Here is an 18,313-nt window from a genome sequence, read left to right as displayed (position 1 = left end):
GAATGAAAACTCAGGAAGCAATGATAAAATGGCCTTTGTGAGTACAAATAAATACTGTAGGTAATGTAATTGATTGAACAAAATTTTTATTTGAGAAAGCAGATAAACAATTGAATTTATTTAGCGATAATAAAACAAAGTTTCAAAGCTACAAAGCGGGAGATAAAGCTATTTGATGACAGAATGATAAAATGGCGAGTTTCTTACTCCATCATCTCATAAAATGTAATAGTTCATTGTTCAATTACAATTTTTAATTCTACCAACAATAGAGGTGATCAACAATGGAAATTGAGTGGAACGATTTGGGAAGTTGTGTCTGCAATGAGAACAATTTCTATCAGCACAGATTGGATAAGCGCCGTGCTCTTGGCTCTCCTTTGGGAGAGTGACTGGTTGCAGGCAGCTCAGCTAAAAGCCAAAACACAGAACACAGAGTACTAGAATCCATTTCCGATGGTTCGGAGCCCACCCGAAACTGTGTAGCCATCAATTTCTATGCAATTTTCCGTTTATCAGCTATGAAAATTATACAGCAAAAGTAACGGAATTTGAGAACTACAATCGAAGATGAAGCAAACTATCAACATTGAATTCATCTCCATCAACATTTAGCTTTTCAGATATCCAGGCTCTCAAGCACTAGTGAAGGGCTCTAGGTACCTCAGCGAAAAAAAAAATGAGAGAGACAACAATATTGATAGGCGATAAACAATAATATGTTTGTAGAAAATAAGATTTCTGAGTTCCAGGTCAGGAATAAATTATAGACCATAAACAATAATATTATTGAAGGAGATAAGATTTGTAAGCTACGAAGGAAGGGAGATGAAAGATGGATAAAAGACGATGGAGAAGTTGATAAAACAAACGAGACAACGACAACAGGCAACGTGAAGCCTATATGATTGATTGATTAGTGGATGGCATTATTCATGACGAACGAGAAAACTGCAAGATTTAATGAATTTGAGGGGTTACTACCCTTCGGACCCCCCGCCCCGCCCTTGGAGGCAGCCGCACCCTACCGCCGGTGGCCCCGCCCCCAATATTGATTGTGCGCACACAACTGCGCACAAGTGCGTGAAGCACTCGACGCATGCGCACAACTGCCCCCGGATGGAGGCCGCTGATCTCGGAGGCGGCTGAGTCGGTCGCAGAATGAGCTTGGGCCCGGACGGAGCTTGCCGCCTCCAACAGTGTCTGCCTCCGCCACCCCCGACCTCAATCGATGCAGCTGCCGCCTCTAAACTGCAGCCTCACGCCTCATCATCAACACCGGTTACAACCTTTCATTATTTCTTATAGACTAAGTTGTAGTTCATTGCAAATCATTCAAGGCAACAATCGTATATAGGCTTTTAAATTTTAGTTCAAATATCGAGACACAATAAATTCAAACTTATGTTAGAGAATGCTCTCTTCTACAATTACTCACTCCAGCCAAATTATAAACATAACTGGATACAGCTTCTCATCATATTCCTTTTCGAGGCTACGCTGTATTTCTTTGCAAATAATTTGGGGAACAATGTTATACTTTCAGATATGAAGTTATCTCAGTTCAATAATATGAAGTGTGTGAACTACACTTGTTAATATTTTAATATGCTTTATAGTACATATTGCTAGATACAGCCAGCTTTTAAACCGAGACTGGTTACTATATTTCATTATTTCTTCTAGGTTAAGTTGTAGTTAATTGTGTAAAATCATTTCATAGGTTCGAATAGAGGGTTACCTATCTTAGTTCAAATAACATCACAAACTATACAATATTGGAAGAAATTTACTAGTTCAATTACTGCCGCAAACCAGCATACAAACATAAGGGATTAAATTAAATAATATTCAATGATGAATAATATATATTTGTTATAAACTCTTGAAGAAATAATCTATGGTTTCTGAAATCACTGCCTCGAGCCCGCTCATGACAGTTACTGGTTGTAAGCTTCTATCATCTATCCCAAACTACTAGGCTCGACTAATAATTATATTATTGTAATTTCAAATGAGAAGGAAGAATTCTACTATTTTTCTTTTTCAATCAACAAGGCACTTCCTGTTATTTGATATTGGCTAATTCATGAATCCACTGCCTTTCTGATTTTACAACAGATTGAAATATTTCTCTACTATTCCTAATCTATATATATAAAAGCGAAATGGCACTCACTCACTCACTCACTCACTCACTCACTCGCATAACTAAAAATCTACCGGACCAAAAACGTTCAAATTTGGTAGGTATGTTCAGTTGGCCCTTTAGAGGCGCACTAAGAAATCTTTTGGCAATATTTTAACTCTAAGGGTTGTTTTTAAGGGTTTAAAGTTCGTCTTTTAGCATGTATATTCTTCTTCTCCCAATCTCTCAATTATAATTGAAATGTCCATATCATATGTTACTATAGAACTATAATCTAGATAGAGTACCTCTTTGAAACAGTTTTTAACTGGCAACTAAATTAATAATTTTGTCAGGTTGGCATTAAGTTGAGTTGTCTTTGTTAGGTTGGCACCAAGTTGAAGATTTAAATGCATTTATCGCGGAAAAATATTGATTGGGCACTGCTACTTCAATCCTGGGAATATTATATTACTAGCAGTCAGGCTCGCTTCGCTCGCCGTATCCGTCTAGCCAGGGGGCTCCGCCCCCTGGACCCCCGGCTGGATCGTCCAAGAATGAGATCAGCAGGCTCGCTTCGCTCGCCTGCATTTTTATCATATGTTAGGACAATCCAGTCGGGGGTCCAGACTAAACGAATATGGCGAGCGAAGCGAGCCTGACTGCTAGTATTTCATAAATATAATGACTAAAACAACACCACTTTCATAATAATTTACCCCTTACAAACCAACATATCTGGTCAATCACCTCTAGTTTTCTCTTCCATACCAGGTGGATTATTCTTCCACCTAAGTGGATTCTACTCTCCCATACTCTTTCACTATACTCTTCCACTACTCTTTCATACCTAAGTGGATTATAGCACAAATTATTCTTTCTTTGCTCTATGATTATAGAAAATGAGAGGAGGTGCTGAAAATAGATATTTTTCTCAAGTACCGGTAACAATAATTTTCCCCTGCAAGAATATGCTACTCGATGCACCCTGAAACCACAGCTAGCAGCTAGCTTACTGCTCCTATATATCACACTGAACTACTCCAAGTATTTCTCATTCACTGAGTCGTTCATTGAAAATGGGAAAAATTATTGAATTTCATTCATTGTTCGAACAACTAGGTAAAGTACTTTTCCTGCACTTGATGTTTTAATTAACCACAGTCTACCCATAACTTATCTAATTAGTTACAACTCTTGTTTCTTCGATGATGAGTTTTTCAATGCACTTAATAGGAGGGAAAATTATTATAAAATTTCTACTCCAAATAGCAGAGCACTGATATTCAATAATAAAACCAACCATATAAATAATATATTTTCAATACACTTGAAAATATTATACTTATATTTTATGTTCCTCGTCTGTAATTGGTATATTTTATTATTGCAAATCTCACTAACTATTCAATCCAGAGTTTGAGAGTCCAAATATAAAAGAAATCTTGTTTTATTGCAGAAAGATGCATTTAAGACACCTGAATGACTTGAACCAATCAGATACCTTGCATCCCTTCCACTCTAGGAACAAGCACCCCTTTTGGATAATCATATTCCTAATCTTACCATCACATTCTATAATGTAGTGATTTACTATTAATCTGATACTTCAATCAACTAATATTCAATAATATTACATTAGTGATTCAATAATCAATTACTGAGCACTATTAAAGTATTTGTACTTGTCGGTGAGCCATACAGCCATACTAATTATTGGATTCTAGAGATTATAAGGATGCTTATCTCAATGCTTGGGGCTATCTCCATCTAACTGACAGTTGTCAGCTTTATAATGACTTTTGGGTGGTTCGGAATCCACAACATACTTTGAGACTATTCGTCTCCCATCCAATCATCTACAATCACCCACGCACTCGGCTTGATGCGAGAACCAATTATTAAAAACTCCATCATCTTTGAAATTAGTTGATGCATAAGCAGCCTCTGATTCCTCTCCCCTCCCAAATGTGCTATAAAATGAAGTTCTTGCAAATGAGAGTGATAGATGCTCCTCCCTTCTCCAATGAGAATGACACAAATAAACGTAATACTACATAGGATTAATATTGAATAAGAAAATGAGTCGTTGAAGAGACAGTTGGCTACCAAGGCTTTCTCAAAACTCAATTCAGGAGGTTGGGATAAGTATATGCTTAATCAGTTCATTCATATCAGTAATCAATGAAACAGTTTACCAATTTAATGATAGGGTCAGTTAAATTCAATGATGAATCTCTTCAGCATTGCAAAATCATTTTATGAGAGAGGGAATTAACTCCTAACTCCACCAAATAAAGATTTTTTTATTTAAATATTCTAATAATATACCATTCATGGCCATAAAGGAGCAACATTACACATTTGGAGTTCGAAGTTTCAATTCTGATGGAGGACGCAATGCTTCCGAAATTTCATTCAAATGAAAAAACTATCGGGATTTTCAAATACAAATCTACAAGGAAGCTCTCATCTCCAATCCAATTTCCAGGTTGAGTTGTGTAGTGGGGGAGTGGGGGAGTATGGGGATTCACTATCTAATCCATGATTAGAATCGACACAAAGGAAAGAGCATGTGACAAGACACAAGGCAGTGGTGATAGGGGGGAGGGTGAGCAAGGGGTGCTCAATGTTGATGTGAGGGAACGGATTATCCGGGGGTGGAAGGGGAAGTCTTGCCGCGACGTACTTCTCAATCCCAGGACGGACGAAATTGATGGATGAATGTCGGACTGTACGGAGTACTGATGAATGGGGCGGGGGTGTAGAGGGATCTGGGGGGGTAAGTAGTTACAGGCGAGTGTCAAATTTAAGTTTTGCCTCGTCTCGCTTACTCAACTCAACCAACCAACCCTTCACAGTATGATAACAATTATTAATGGTTCCCCTTTCCTTCCCCCCTCCCCACGGGGGAAAAGGGGAATCTCCGAGGATCGATTCTTCAGTGAGTACATCATGCAAACGTAGGGTGTGGCTGTTGACCTCACTCATCGTATATAAGCCTAATTAAAAAAATAGACTTGCTGCCAAGGGATTAGGTTTCGCTGTTGGGGAGTTCCTCGAAAATGTCCCCGGGGGAAAGGGTTGGGGGATTAACCCTGGAGTTGGGGATCCAGGTATCTACAGTGAGGTTCACCTAAACATGTCAGCCTCCCTATAGATAACATCAATGTTTCTCATTGAATCATTGCTGTCAGTTTAAAGTGAAAGTTGATGGCATTGTCAGACTGATTAACGTCAGGTGTCGTCTCCTTCATTAATTATTGAACCGCTAACAAAGTGAGTGAGACAAAAGTCTTCGTCTCGAATTTAGGACTCAAATTATAACTGTAGAGGTATCGCAGAAACCAGATGATATGGACGAATATAACGCTTTTTCCTATTTACTATGGCTATTTTCCTGAAGCGGAAAACTCTGAGGCCAGTGGAGAGACTTTGATTAGCATATAAACAAATCGGCGTCGTTCCTTTGAAGAATTTTATTATTAGATATCTGGGTAAGCTCCTAAATTACCAGCAGATTTATTCACATTTCATAATACACAAATCAAATATATGATCAGATTTCAACCCAAATGTAGTGCAGGATCATCACATCAATTTATGTACAAAAATGAGAAACTGGATGTTTATAAATGTTTTCCATTGAATCATTGCTGACAGTTTAAAGTGAAAGTTGATGGCATTGTCAGACTGATTAGCGTCTGGTGTCGTCTCCTTCATTAATATTATTGATAGAGATGATTTTGAGTATAAAAATCATCAACAACATCCAACATGAAATCTGCTAACGTTTCCCTGTGATTTTTGTAGAACAATTTTGGGATTGTTTTGTCATGTTAAACCTCACAGTTACAGACTACTGAAACAAGTGTCAGGACCATCACATTAAAATGTGTACAAAAATGAAATCTGGGATGTCTTTATTTTGATTATAAACATCATCAACAGCATGAAGTCAGCTAAGGTTTTCCTGTTGTAGAACAATTTCTGGATGGTTTTGTTATCTGGAACCTCACAGACTACTGAAACATGTCTCTTTATTGATTCCAGAAGTGAGATAGGGAGAGACAAATTCGGATGTTCTTCCTTGTCGTAATACCCTATCAGACATTTCCCATAAATGAGCAGACAGTTCTAGTTTGGGTTACAGCCATTCTCACTTTTATAGAATGGAAATAATTATTCTATTTCTATTTTGGTATTTTCACAGGTTTCAATGCAGTGCCCAATGGGAGTTTATAGCTTCAATGACAACTTACAAATACTAAAAACAGTTGACTCAGTTGGATAACTGATGAACCGGTGAGTAGTGTAAATGAACTTATTTCATCACAAACACTTGCAAAATTCACTTCACTCTAATATCATTGCAATCATCCACATCCTGATCATCCCCCTACATAATCATTATTACTTTCCTTGCCCTACCCCTAGCATAGGTAAGGAAAGTATTGCTTTCCAAAAAAATTAAGGTACCCCAATTTCATGTTTTCTATACGTTTCAAGGTCCCCTGAGTTCAAAAACATGATTTTTTTCAACACATTGCCCTAAAATATTAGAGTATCCAGGAAGTTTCCTATTGAAATAAGAGTGAGAGAAAAAGAGTAAGAGTTTCTTGACGAAAGAGAACTTTCAACCGCGATGCAAAAGAATCTTTGCCTGAAGCACAAGTCATAGAATAATCTACGTAGCATCATAAAACAAAAGAGATTTTTTAAAAGTCTCAAATGCCCAAGTTTTGTAGGTAGTTTGTTTATCATTAGACCTAAATAAGCGAATACACATATAGTTCACAACAACAATTTACTAGTATATTATGAAAAATACACGTTAAACCACAGAACTCAAAGTGAAAATGAAAGTGAGAGAATAAGAAACAAGAAATGGAAATAATATACTGATAGTTTAGCTGGTTGTTAATTGCCGGAGCCAATCCTCGAGTGTAGGATTCGTCAAAAACTACATTTGAAAGACAGTGTAGTTAGGAGCCAGTGAGTTGACAGCAAAACTATGAGTGTTCTCAAATACTGTATCTGATTTATAACTTGAAAAATATCTATAGAACCACAAATCTTCTTCATAACATTACGAACTGAGCAGATGGTTGAAGAAAAACTGACTTTGGAAGAAAGCTGAACAATTACGAACTAGTACGTTGAGAGGAAAAGTTGTAATAGAGTGTCCCCAAATACTGTATCTGATTTATATTTTGAAAGATGTTTATATAACCACAAATCTTCCTCATAAAATTACGAACCGAGCAGATAGTTGAAGAAAAACTGACTTTGGAAGAAAGCTGAACAGTTAGGAACTAGTAAGTTGTGAGAGAAAACCGAGTAAAAGAAAGCCCCCAAACGCTGGAGCTGAAAATGTAGAGAGAAAGAGAGAGTGAAAGGGGAAAGAGACATACATATAAAGAGGGAGAGTGAGAGAGAGAGAGAGGAGTGAGCAGAGGAAAATCTGCTGTAACCAGAGAGTCGAACGGGGTTGGTTGTGTTTGCTTGCTTTGGAGTTGGAAGTTCTCTCGACACTGCACAGCACAGCACACAGCACGAGATGTAAGGTACCGAGGTTGAGGTTAGGATCAATAACCTCTCTCGAGCAGCCCGGCTTTGGACGACTGTTCAGCGCATGCTCCAACCCCGAAAACCCTTTGCTTTCTTTTTGCGCCTTCTCATTTGGTGATTGCCGAATATTCCAACTCACCCGCACGCACACACACTCACACTTCAAAAGAGATGCTGGGACAGATTATGATGACATAATGAGGTCTGCAAACATCAAACGACGGAGAGATTATAATTATTAAATAATGATCTGGAAGTGAAGTCGCGTTAATGGGGGTGTGATAATCCACTAATTGATGTAAAAGTTAATGAGAGAGGAAAAGAGCGAGAGATTGAGAGAGAGAGAGAGAGGGATTGAGAGAGTATGATAGGTAGGTGAGTGAGGGAAATGAAGATAGAGAGTCAACAATGAAAGAAGAAAAAATATTTAACGTTGAGTAGTTGAATCATTACTACAGTAGGATACAGTACATATTTTGCTAATGTTGTAATGGTGTTTAAAATATTTGAAGGGATTCTAAAAAGAGACAGTATTATATTCATTTATTGTAATTCAATGGGAAAATTTAAGGCACTGCCTTATCTCTCACAAGCCCCACGCACACAGGGACAATAGTGACGTACACTGGTAGTCGCCAGTAGTGGCAAAACGCACAGAGAGACTTTAGAAGCAACCTTTTCTCACAAGTACAATAGACATAAATTTAGTAGCCGCCACTAATGGACCTGTAGTATAACTAATGGCCAAAGTATATTATCCCTGTATGCAGGAGGCTCCTCTCAAAGGATATTCTCTGTTCAAAATAATAAAAGATAATCATAGTACCATCCAATACAATGCATTTGAAATAGCACACTTCAAATTAAAATGAAAATAGAGAAAACCATAATGAGAAGACATCCTATATTTAATTTAATCATATTGTCGTGTCCTAATTATATTTTATATTATGATTTCCATATTATTAGATATTATTGAAAAATAAAAATAGAATAATACTAACTCTTACCCTCGCGCTGTTTCGCATGTATTTTTCAACTGATACAACTGATTGAAGTATCATATTTCATAATATATTATATGAATCCTCACTTATATTAAACCTCCACTTTTCAATCTATTTCATGTCACATAAATAATCTCACACTTCTTGTAACAAGATAATCGTATACTATTCGTAAGGTTAGCCTCAATGCACAAACAAAATTGGATTGACCTTTGCGGAGTGTTAGTGCTCTAAAATGTCATGGCGTTGGGGAAAACAATGAGCCAACTCTTTCACTATAAATGGCTCATAACATCGAGGTCATCAAAAGTACCTGACATAACAAGAAAATCGAATTTGAAATTGTTGTGATGTTGGATGTGGGGGTAGCTCAGAAAATTAAGTAATCCGCTTTTGGTTTTTTAGTTTGCATCTTCTTATCAATTCGATTTATTCATAGTTTGAACTAACAGTGAATTTGTCCTCAAACTAAGAAAAACTATAGTGAGATTCACGTTATAGAGTATGTGTAAATAATAGGAACGCATTGTTGTCACTTTTTACTCACTAAAGGTTCTGCTCTGTTCGGAGACATTATTTGAATACACTTAACACTTGAATCAGATGTCATTGAGAGGATAGGCACACTCCTTTTTTCTTGGGTTGCACATCATGAGTCTTTCTAGATAATAATCTGAATCCATTTCAACCTACTATGAACGCTATCTGATCATTCAACACATTCATAGCCTAACATAAAACATCTCAGCAATTTGAATACTCCTTGCTCCGCTCAACGACTTGATTCTTAAGGAATGATCAAATCTTTATTGATATTCGTAAAATCGAGACAATATCTTCAGTAGCTTGAATACTATTCACCTAGCTGAATGGAACTCCACGTTTTCTTGAATAGACAACTTCACTGGGAGAAGATAAATCTATTCATCGATGACTATTCGAATAGCCTATCCTATCACTAAAGTAATGTGAAATAAACGTTATTGTTTCTTCAATACAATATCAAACTTATTAATCATATTAAGTTTATCACAATCATCAGTTTCTCATGATGCAGAACAGTACGAAATAATGAACATGATCATACCAACAGAATGGGAGAACATGTCTTTTAACAAATTATAATGAATCCAAAACTGATTATTTTTGGACCATTACTAATCTGTCCCTGACTTTCAATATTCTGGTGAATTTCTGACCTTGATAAGGATCGATTACTTGAATTCAGATGAGAAACAGTTACAGGCAGAAAGCCTGTTGATTCTCCTCAGCTATTGTAATTCTTGTAAATCGATATGGCTTTTCACAAATCAATCACCTTATGCCGATCGTGTTTGGAAAACGGTCCAAAATTAATAGGAGAAAGAGAGAAAGGGTGGGACATAGGGACAAAGAACGAGAGTAAGAGTGAGAGAGACAGAGAGAGCGTGCGCAGATGGGGATGAATGAGTTTGCTGGAGAGGGGTGAGAAATGGAAAGCTTCATTGTAGATTTTCACGAGTTCGATCATGCGTAGTAGACGAGATTTTCAGAGCATTCATCGATTTCTCTGTCAGAAATATCTGAATGACGTAGACATGGTATTTTTGTAAGATCCACAATGAAAACAAGCCAGCATTTTCATAATGACATCCAATGAACGTAATTTGGTGAATAAAATACGGAAAAGAAAAAAAATATGAACATAAATTTATGATGTTGGGAAATCTTGAAAACGTCGCTCTAAAAGTGATCATTTCTCAAACATCAAAAATTTCAATATAAAAACAAGTTAACATGATGTAAACATGAAAATATATAAAACATGATGGACTGATAAGTTGTCTTTCAAGATATGAAACTCGGAAAATCTATAATACATTAAATGACGATCATGATTTGATGACGAATTCGATAAACTAATTTGACAATGATGATAAATCATGAATGTAATGATGACAGTCTACCTTTTACAGTCGCCCTCAATGAACTATTTTCCGAGCTTGAATTTCAAGTACTGATCTCCCTAAAAGAATTGGCAACCCCGTTTTGCAATTAAATTAGGCGGAATCTTCTGATAGGTCAGCGACCCTTCTAGCTACGATTGCATGCGTAAAGGGAGGTTAACAAAGCAATATCAAAGAGTTAGGGGAGGATTCGTGAATCAATACCTACGCACATTAGACCACTTTGGAGACAAAACATGGAGTGATCTAATTTACTACCCTCTTTTCACAAAATAATAGCTTTTATTGTAATTACTTCTTATAAAACTCTCATTCTTCCACCCCTTTAATGTCGCTTATTTAATAGAAAAGGTTATTTTTACTTTTTTTGACTCAGGGAATTATAGTATGAACTCCAGTGTACAATCACGTAGTGTTGATGATAATTTCTTAATTTTTTTTTGTTTCCAAATTGATTCATCTTATTCAATTCTGAAAGATCAAAGATCTTTTCAAAAATATTCTTCAGTTAAGTCATATATTGAGGCTTACCTTCAGTAACAGAAGTGTGTGAACCTTTCTGGCCGACTATTGTTTGCTAATCGCTTCACTGGTAGAGACCGAAGACTTGGTCCCAAAATTCCTCTTTTTCCTGGTTGGTCCCAAAATTCCTGGTCCCAAAGCTCCAGTCACTATAGGCTACCATGGCATGGAAACCATGCTAGCCCAATTGAAGTTCTTCAACACCCCCACCCACCCAAAAAAATTCGAATACTGTATATGAAAGGTTTTCCGTAGTTTTCTCAACCAATCATCTCCGGCTGATATCAACGAGATTAGATTTATGTTAGAGAGAGGAAGAAGATTTAATAGATTAGAGAGCGAGAGGGAACGGACTTTATTAGATTTCCTCTAAATTGATGGTGAGGAATAAAATAGTGAAGAAGTAACAATGGAGTACGAATGAATGAAGGAAGAAAAAAGAGAGAATGTGTGTGAAGAAAAGAGTCAGAGAGAAAAAGAGAAAAGAGTGAGAGAGAGAGTAGTAATAATAAGAGAAGTAGTTGAGGTTGAGGTTGAGGACGGAGCGACATATTAACGTCAGTTTTCTATGAAGGGATCATTCATTATCTTGTCAAACGAGCAAACAGTTGGGCAGTCTACCTGTTGAAGCACAATGTATATCAAGAAAGTTGCAAAGTTTGGACTCCCAGTCAATTTGCCTCCTCACTCGCTAGAAAACTTTTTCACTCGAAAGTGGATGATTTCATAGAAAAACACAATAGAGAATGAATGATTGCATGAATGATTAGCTTGCTTATGCCGCTCACTCCAAAAGTTAAGGAATAAGTTTGTTCTCCCTCATCTTTCTAAATCTCTTTTTCCAATCTCATCTTATTCAATACTACACTTTTTTGATCCGATCTAATTTCATCTAATAGATTCTTGTGAAATCTCTTTGCAACTTGGAATGAGTAAAGAATAGCAGTCCAAAGTATAAAGCGTATCGAACTCAATCATTATTCATTCATATTACGAAATCTTTTGGCTGCAATGCTATTCTTACGATTTTCATGGTTTGTAAAAGCTAATTATTACAGAAATGTATTGATATTTCCAGTAAAATTATAGATAGACAGACATCTTGTGAGACTAGACCTCCCAATAATGATGCATTTGTTAATCCAATCCGAAATTGCGGTATTTCAGTGAACTTAAAATGGAATATGACTTGAATAACAAGTGTTTAAGAGGACACAACCTAAAATGAGCACTTTATAAGACAGTAACCTGATTGCATGAAAAATTTCTCATAAATCTTCATAAATATAATTACTGCATAAATCTCCAGTCATCATATAAGTTCTAAAATTGCTAATATTCAATTCATCCCTCAATGTTTGTCTCTAGGCGTCATAAATCAAATTTGAGCTACTTTACTCGATATTCAATAGCAAGTAGTCAAGCAAGCTCCATCAATCTAATAAACTATTCTTCATTTTCAAGTTTGCTATCCAAGAATAGTCCAAGTCCCATATATTTAATATGATAACATTATTTTAAACTGGTCAGTCCCATTCAAAGATAGATTCAGAGTTTTGAATGAATGAAGAACAATATAATTAAATTGCAAATTTACAGAAAACTAATATCCGATTTCACATTGCATCATTCAATATCCTGTTATTAATGTTGACACGAAAAATGTGATTATAAATAGACCAGTGGTAGATGTAGGTTTGTTTATGAATTCTGGTTTTCATTCGCCAAAATGGATCGGAAAACTGACTCAAACTTTAATTTCCGTTTTTTTCTGGCCATTCATCTGTTCCATTTATTTCTTGTGAATGGATGATTGGAAAGCTAGTGTGTTTTGATCATGTGTCATTGTACTATAGTACAGATTCGTAGTATATTTATTCATTCTTATTATAAAAATCTTTTTTCTCCTCCTAGAGGAAGATGGATAACCTCTCTAAATCTATCTTTCATATTCACTTGTTTATTTTCTCTCTTCTTCTGTACATTCATCATCTTCTCATTCTCTGTTGGTTTCAATTATTGGAACAGCTTATGAAAACTCTACGATTGATAGAAATTGTTTTTTATTCGTCATCCCTAAACAGCTAAAATACAGCCAATCGAATTTTTCCTGGTAGGAGCGCATACTATTGATTTATACAGAGAGTGGCCGGTGACTCGTAAATAACTGAGGATGATGTCAAAATATTGAACCGTCTGCCAAAGCTTGCATCGTAAGTTACTGGGTAGGGAGACTCGTCGACCCCATTTCTGATCCTGGGAGAAATAGGGAAAACCCCCGAGTCAAAGAGGGTGGAAAGGGAAGAGGGTTAGGAAGGGGAATTGAGACGACAAAGTGGAGGAGAGATGAGGGAGAGTGTGTGTGCATATGAAAGAGAGCAAGTGTTAGAGAGAGAGAGAAAGGGAAAAGATGCGAGTGGTTGTGTGTGTGCGTACGCAAGGAAGTAAGCGGGAGTGAGTGATTATCCTTTGGGGGAGCCAAGTTCGATATTACGGTCCTTCGAGAGAGACGTTGGCTGCAAATGCAGAGCAATGGGTAGAAATCTGTGTTTCGGTCCCAAAGGATACAATCGGTATGTGATACAACATAGTGGACGATTGGATTCTGAATAACTGCATTCTATACAAAATTATTACAAATTTTCACGAATTATTTATGTATCTATCAAAGTTCGAAGGGAAAATACTGTACTAAGGAGAGACAACCAGGTAATCACCCAAAGGTTCTCATAATTTTTTTTCTCATTCAAACATTATAAATGAATAATATTAGTTGTGTGTTATGTTCTGGTATTTCTCATTAGTAATCATGCATATACTGTATTAGGGGCAAAATATGCAATATCCAGCCCAGAATAAAGCTGCGTTTACACCAAAAATATTAGCAAAATGTTAATAACTTAATCGTTATAGATTCTATTAGATTGAACGGAACCTGACAAACACATTCGCTCATCATGTGTATGATAAGCTATATTCAATCTGAAAGAATCTATAATGACGGAGAAATAAACATTTTGTTAATAACTTTGGTGTAAACGCAGCTTAAAGCTATGATTCGAAGTTTGATTCAAATTATTCACAAATTCATGAATTATTTTTGTGAGAATGGAATTTGATTTGAAAAGGATAGTGTTCAAATCTAGTTCAATGTTCAATTTTAACTGAATGAAGGAGTTGAGGAAGTGGTCGAATCACACCTTTTTGTAATATCTTATCGCTGTGTGATTCTCAATACTTCTGGTGACTCTTGTATGAGTAGCATCCCGCTGGTTTGGAGCCCACCTGAAGCTGTAGATCTAGCGATTTTGATGATCTTTAGATCATCATCATTATTCTCGTTTATACTCATACACAATATTGACAATCTGAGGACTTATACAAACACCAACATCAACAAAAAATATAAAGTATCTGATTGAAACTATCACTTACTCTTTGACTTTCAAAGTGTTAAAGCATGTGACGTAATGATATTATTCTTCTGATTCACATTCAAAAGCATGAAATTGATAGCTTGAGCGTCAAGATCAAGCCACTTCAATCATAATTTTATAGCTCTGAAATTTTTTAGCATTGAAGTTTATAATAATTGAACTTGACATTGTAATACTTATCTCCATCCATACTTACTTCAGAATATCATTACCATCATTGAAATCCTTGAAGGAATCTGCTGACTATTCTGATTATACGATCCTGTCCCAGTAGAAAGTGGGATAAAATAATAAAATTATACTTTTCAAAGTTTGGGAGAAAAACAGGTATCGGCTAAGCCTGTTGTTCTCAAGTGAACATATTCATAGTTTGATTTGCCATTGTTTGAATGGAATTTTAAATAAATAAATAATTAGATTAAAAATATTGTTCAATATTAAGTTATAAATATATGAATGTTGTTCAAGAGAAAGCTCCTCTAAATTGCATTCAAAAGTGGAGTACGATATCATATTAATTAAATCAATATAAGACCAATATCATTGCAATATTGCAAGATCACATTTTAAAGTAGTAATAGAACTTTCTGAATCAAACCTTCATAAGCCATGTCAATAATAAATTTGAGAAATATATCATCAATAGTTGAATCTTATCAGTAAGATTGAAGTGATAGAGAAATTTCTCTTTAAATGCCATTTTTGGAATGATGCAATACAATTTTTAGAGAGTGAAATTTGACAGCGCAGGTTATTCCAATGTAATTTATTTTTATTGGCTCTATCAATGGATTATCTAAATATGGCATGGCTATCTTTTAGCGCCCTTGGTGACTGAATTCAAGGGTCAATGAACAGAGGGACGCTCGCCGTAAAAAGGGATGAAAAGTTTTTTATAGGGCTGTGCTCTTCCCAGACACTTTGATCGCGTGACTGAGGGTCTCTCTCACGCTCTCTCTTTCTACCCCAGGGGTTCGATATGATGGGGGGACACTGAGGGGGTGATTTGAGACGCAAGGGGCCACTGGCCTACAAATAGGGGCACGCCCAACTACACACTATTGAGGGTCCAAATTAATTAACAAGAAACGCATCCACACCCAAAACTCATGGCATAATAGATTCATGACAATAATCGAAGAAGTACGACTGCATGCATATCCACATGTATATTGTTTGACCACTATCTACCATAAAATACTTATTTATTATGGAGTGATTTCTTCCTTCAGAAGTGTCATTGGATGAATAGATTCTACCATCATTTAATTGCATGAATAGAAAGATTCCCCTTAAATATATCCATATATTCATTGAGACCATTTGCTACCCTCTATCAGTTGAGAAGGAATAAAAATATAAATATTATCAATTCGATTTTTATCAGTTGCCACTCTTTTGTCCTTGAAAATTTATTTGATAAATCATGATATTCTCAAATCTTGGATATAATAGTTGAGTATCCTATTTAGAAGATCGACCTGTTAATATTTTCCATATTCGTATAGCCCCTCAAGGTGCGTACAGACTTATGCGTCACGAACACGTGCATTTCGCTTTTCATTAGTTTGTTATAACTGTATTTTTACAGAAACAGTAAGATACAGATATAATATGCAAAGCATCCGCCGATCAAAAGCGAAATGCGCTATCCAAGTTTGCGCTCTCCATTCCACTCTCTTCCAAGTCTATATCATCTATTTCTTACAAATTTCCAAAATGATGTAAGAGACATTTTTCTGAGACTTGTACATAATTGGTAATGTGGTGAAGGGGGTGGTTGACACATCACGTATTTTGGCAGGCATATAATATTTGTACCACGCCCTAAAATGCATGAATATTGAATTTTATTTTCTATCTCCAAGAGACATTTTGACCCACAATAGAACCGTTCTAATTAATTAATCTAATTAGCACGAGGATTGTGTGCATCATAGGCATTATAAATGAATTCCCAGTAGAAGTTTCTGTGGAGAAGCTATCCAAACACCAACGAATATTTTGTTAGAGCGAATCAACAAAAAGCGTGTGTTTAATAATAATAATAATTAGTTACAAGTAGGAGATAAGTGATGAATTATTCACCGGTTATTTCAATGACTACATTATTCATGACAAGGCCGAAGTCAAACAGTGCAACTGGTCTACTTTCTCTGCACGCGATATTTTCATGAAACTTGTCTAGTGTGCATTGTGAACTTTGTGAGCCATCAAATTGTTTATCAGGTGTCTCAAACAGTCATTCATTTCCTTCACAAAACTAGAAAAAGGAATTGATTATCTCTCAAATGTTTACTTTCTTCAATAAAATTGGAAAAATAGATCGATTTACCTTCTTATAATTTTTCACAAAGCTAGAAAAAGGAATTGATTATCGCCTCGAATAATTAATTATTTTCTTCAATAAAATTGGAGAAAGAAATCGATTACCTTCTTTAGAAAATTTTCTCCAAAGGGATGAATGAAAGATTATAAATAAAACAATTGAATACGTGATTGGTCTGATGATGATTTAATAGATGAAACAAATTTGCCACTGTTCAGATACAGGAAAAATGAACTCAGCTCAAATGGTTAGACGAGAATTCTCAATTTATTTCTCTGAGAGAAACAATATAATATTATGTCAGTATTCTCTGTAAACTACAGTGAATATTTCCAAGGAAAGATGCATCAAAAATCATCCTTCTACAAAGAAATATTAGAATCGGTTAACTATCTCTTTTCGTCCGTTCTTGTACCCTGCATTCCCAGTGATATTGAAAGAAGACTAATGAGAAATTTAATTGAAGTATATTCCTCTCAAATCGAATATATTATGAATGTAAAGATTTCCAGGATGTTTCGAAGTCATTTTCTAAAAATCAAGAATCAGATACTGAAAGAGCTTTTTGGCCTCTGAAAAATTGCAAGACTCTGTACAACATTTCTAGTTATTATTCATAAGAGTTTGATCCTAACAAACAAACCAACGCAACAGATCTCAATTGAAACATTGAAAAATGAAACCCTCTTTATCTATGAATGAATGAAATGAACTAAATCGGGGAAATGAATGAGACTAACTAATATGAACAGACGGTTGAAAACTATAATGACATCAATCATCCTTCTCACTGCATACTGTAATGATTTCAATAACCGATCGAATCAAAATGAATCTTGGCTGTTTTCAAAATTTTCCTGAGTTTTTCCTTATTTCATGGCCGATCAAATCAAAATGTTTCTCGACTTTTTTCAAAATCTTCCTGGTTTTTTCCTGATTTCAATGCCCGATCAAATCAAAATGTATCTCGACTTTTTAAGAAATTTTCCTGGTTTTTTTCCTGATCAAGCGTTAATGATTAAACGACCACTGACAAAATCAGACATTTATTGAAGTTTGAAGAGGAAAACTCAGTTCGGTGAGAAATTCAATCATCCAAATCCAACATTTATTGAAGTTTGAAAAGGAAAATTGCAGTTCGTTGGGAAATACAAACATGCTATCTGAAATACATCTCATCAGTGATCATCATTAAGATGAGATGTTTTTCAAAGCGTCGAAATTGCGTGAAACCACACAAATGTAATGAAGCCCGTTGAGGCGGCCCATCACAGGCGAGGAGGAGTCCTGTACAAAACTGAGAGGAATGCAAAACTTGGCAACAGTGTATGCTGGGGTATTGATCAGGCAGGAGGGTCCACAGGAGGAGGTGG

The 18,313-nt window shown here is 35.8% G+C and overlaps 1 protein-coding gene and 1 long non-coding RNA gene across 2 annotated transcripts in view; one reads left to right on the top strand and one right to left on the bottom strand.

Annotated features, from left to right (window-relative positions):
- LOC111052990 (spaetzle-processing enzyme) overlaps positions 1-196 on the bottom strand; it is a 10,040-nt gene extending 9,844 nt beyond the window's left edge. The window contains exon 1 of the mRNA XM_022339820.2: positions 1-196. This exon is cut by the window's left edge and continues 774 nt beyond it. The gene's annotated coding sequence lies outside the window, so the exon portion shown is untranslated.
- A 950-nt stretch (positions 197-1,146) lies between these two features.
- LOC111052992 overlaps positions 1,147-18,313 on the top strand; it is a 28,053-nt gene continuing 10,886 nt past the window's right edge. The window contains exons 1-2 of the long non-coding RNA XR_002606206.2: positions 1,147-1,281; positions 6,342-6,433. This is a non-coding gene — a long non-coding RNA (uncharacterized LOC111052992). The remainder of the gene's footprint in view (positions 1,282-6,341; positions 6,434-18,313) is intronic.

The sequence above is a fragment of the Nilaparvata lugens genome, chromosome 4, assembly GCF_014356525.2.
Source record: "Nilaparvata lugens isolate BPH chromosome 4, ASM1435652v1, whole genome shotgun sequence".
Taxonomy (NCBI): Eukaryota; Metazoa; Arthropoda; class Insecta; order Hemiptera; family Delphacidae; genus Nilaparvata; species Nilaparvata lugens.
Note: the sequence above shows the minus strand (reverse complement) of the source record. Positions and strands in the feature narration are given on the sequence as shown.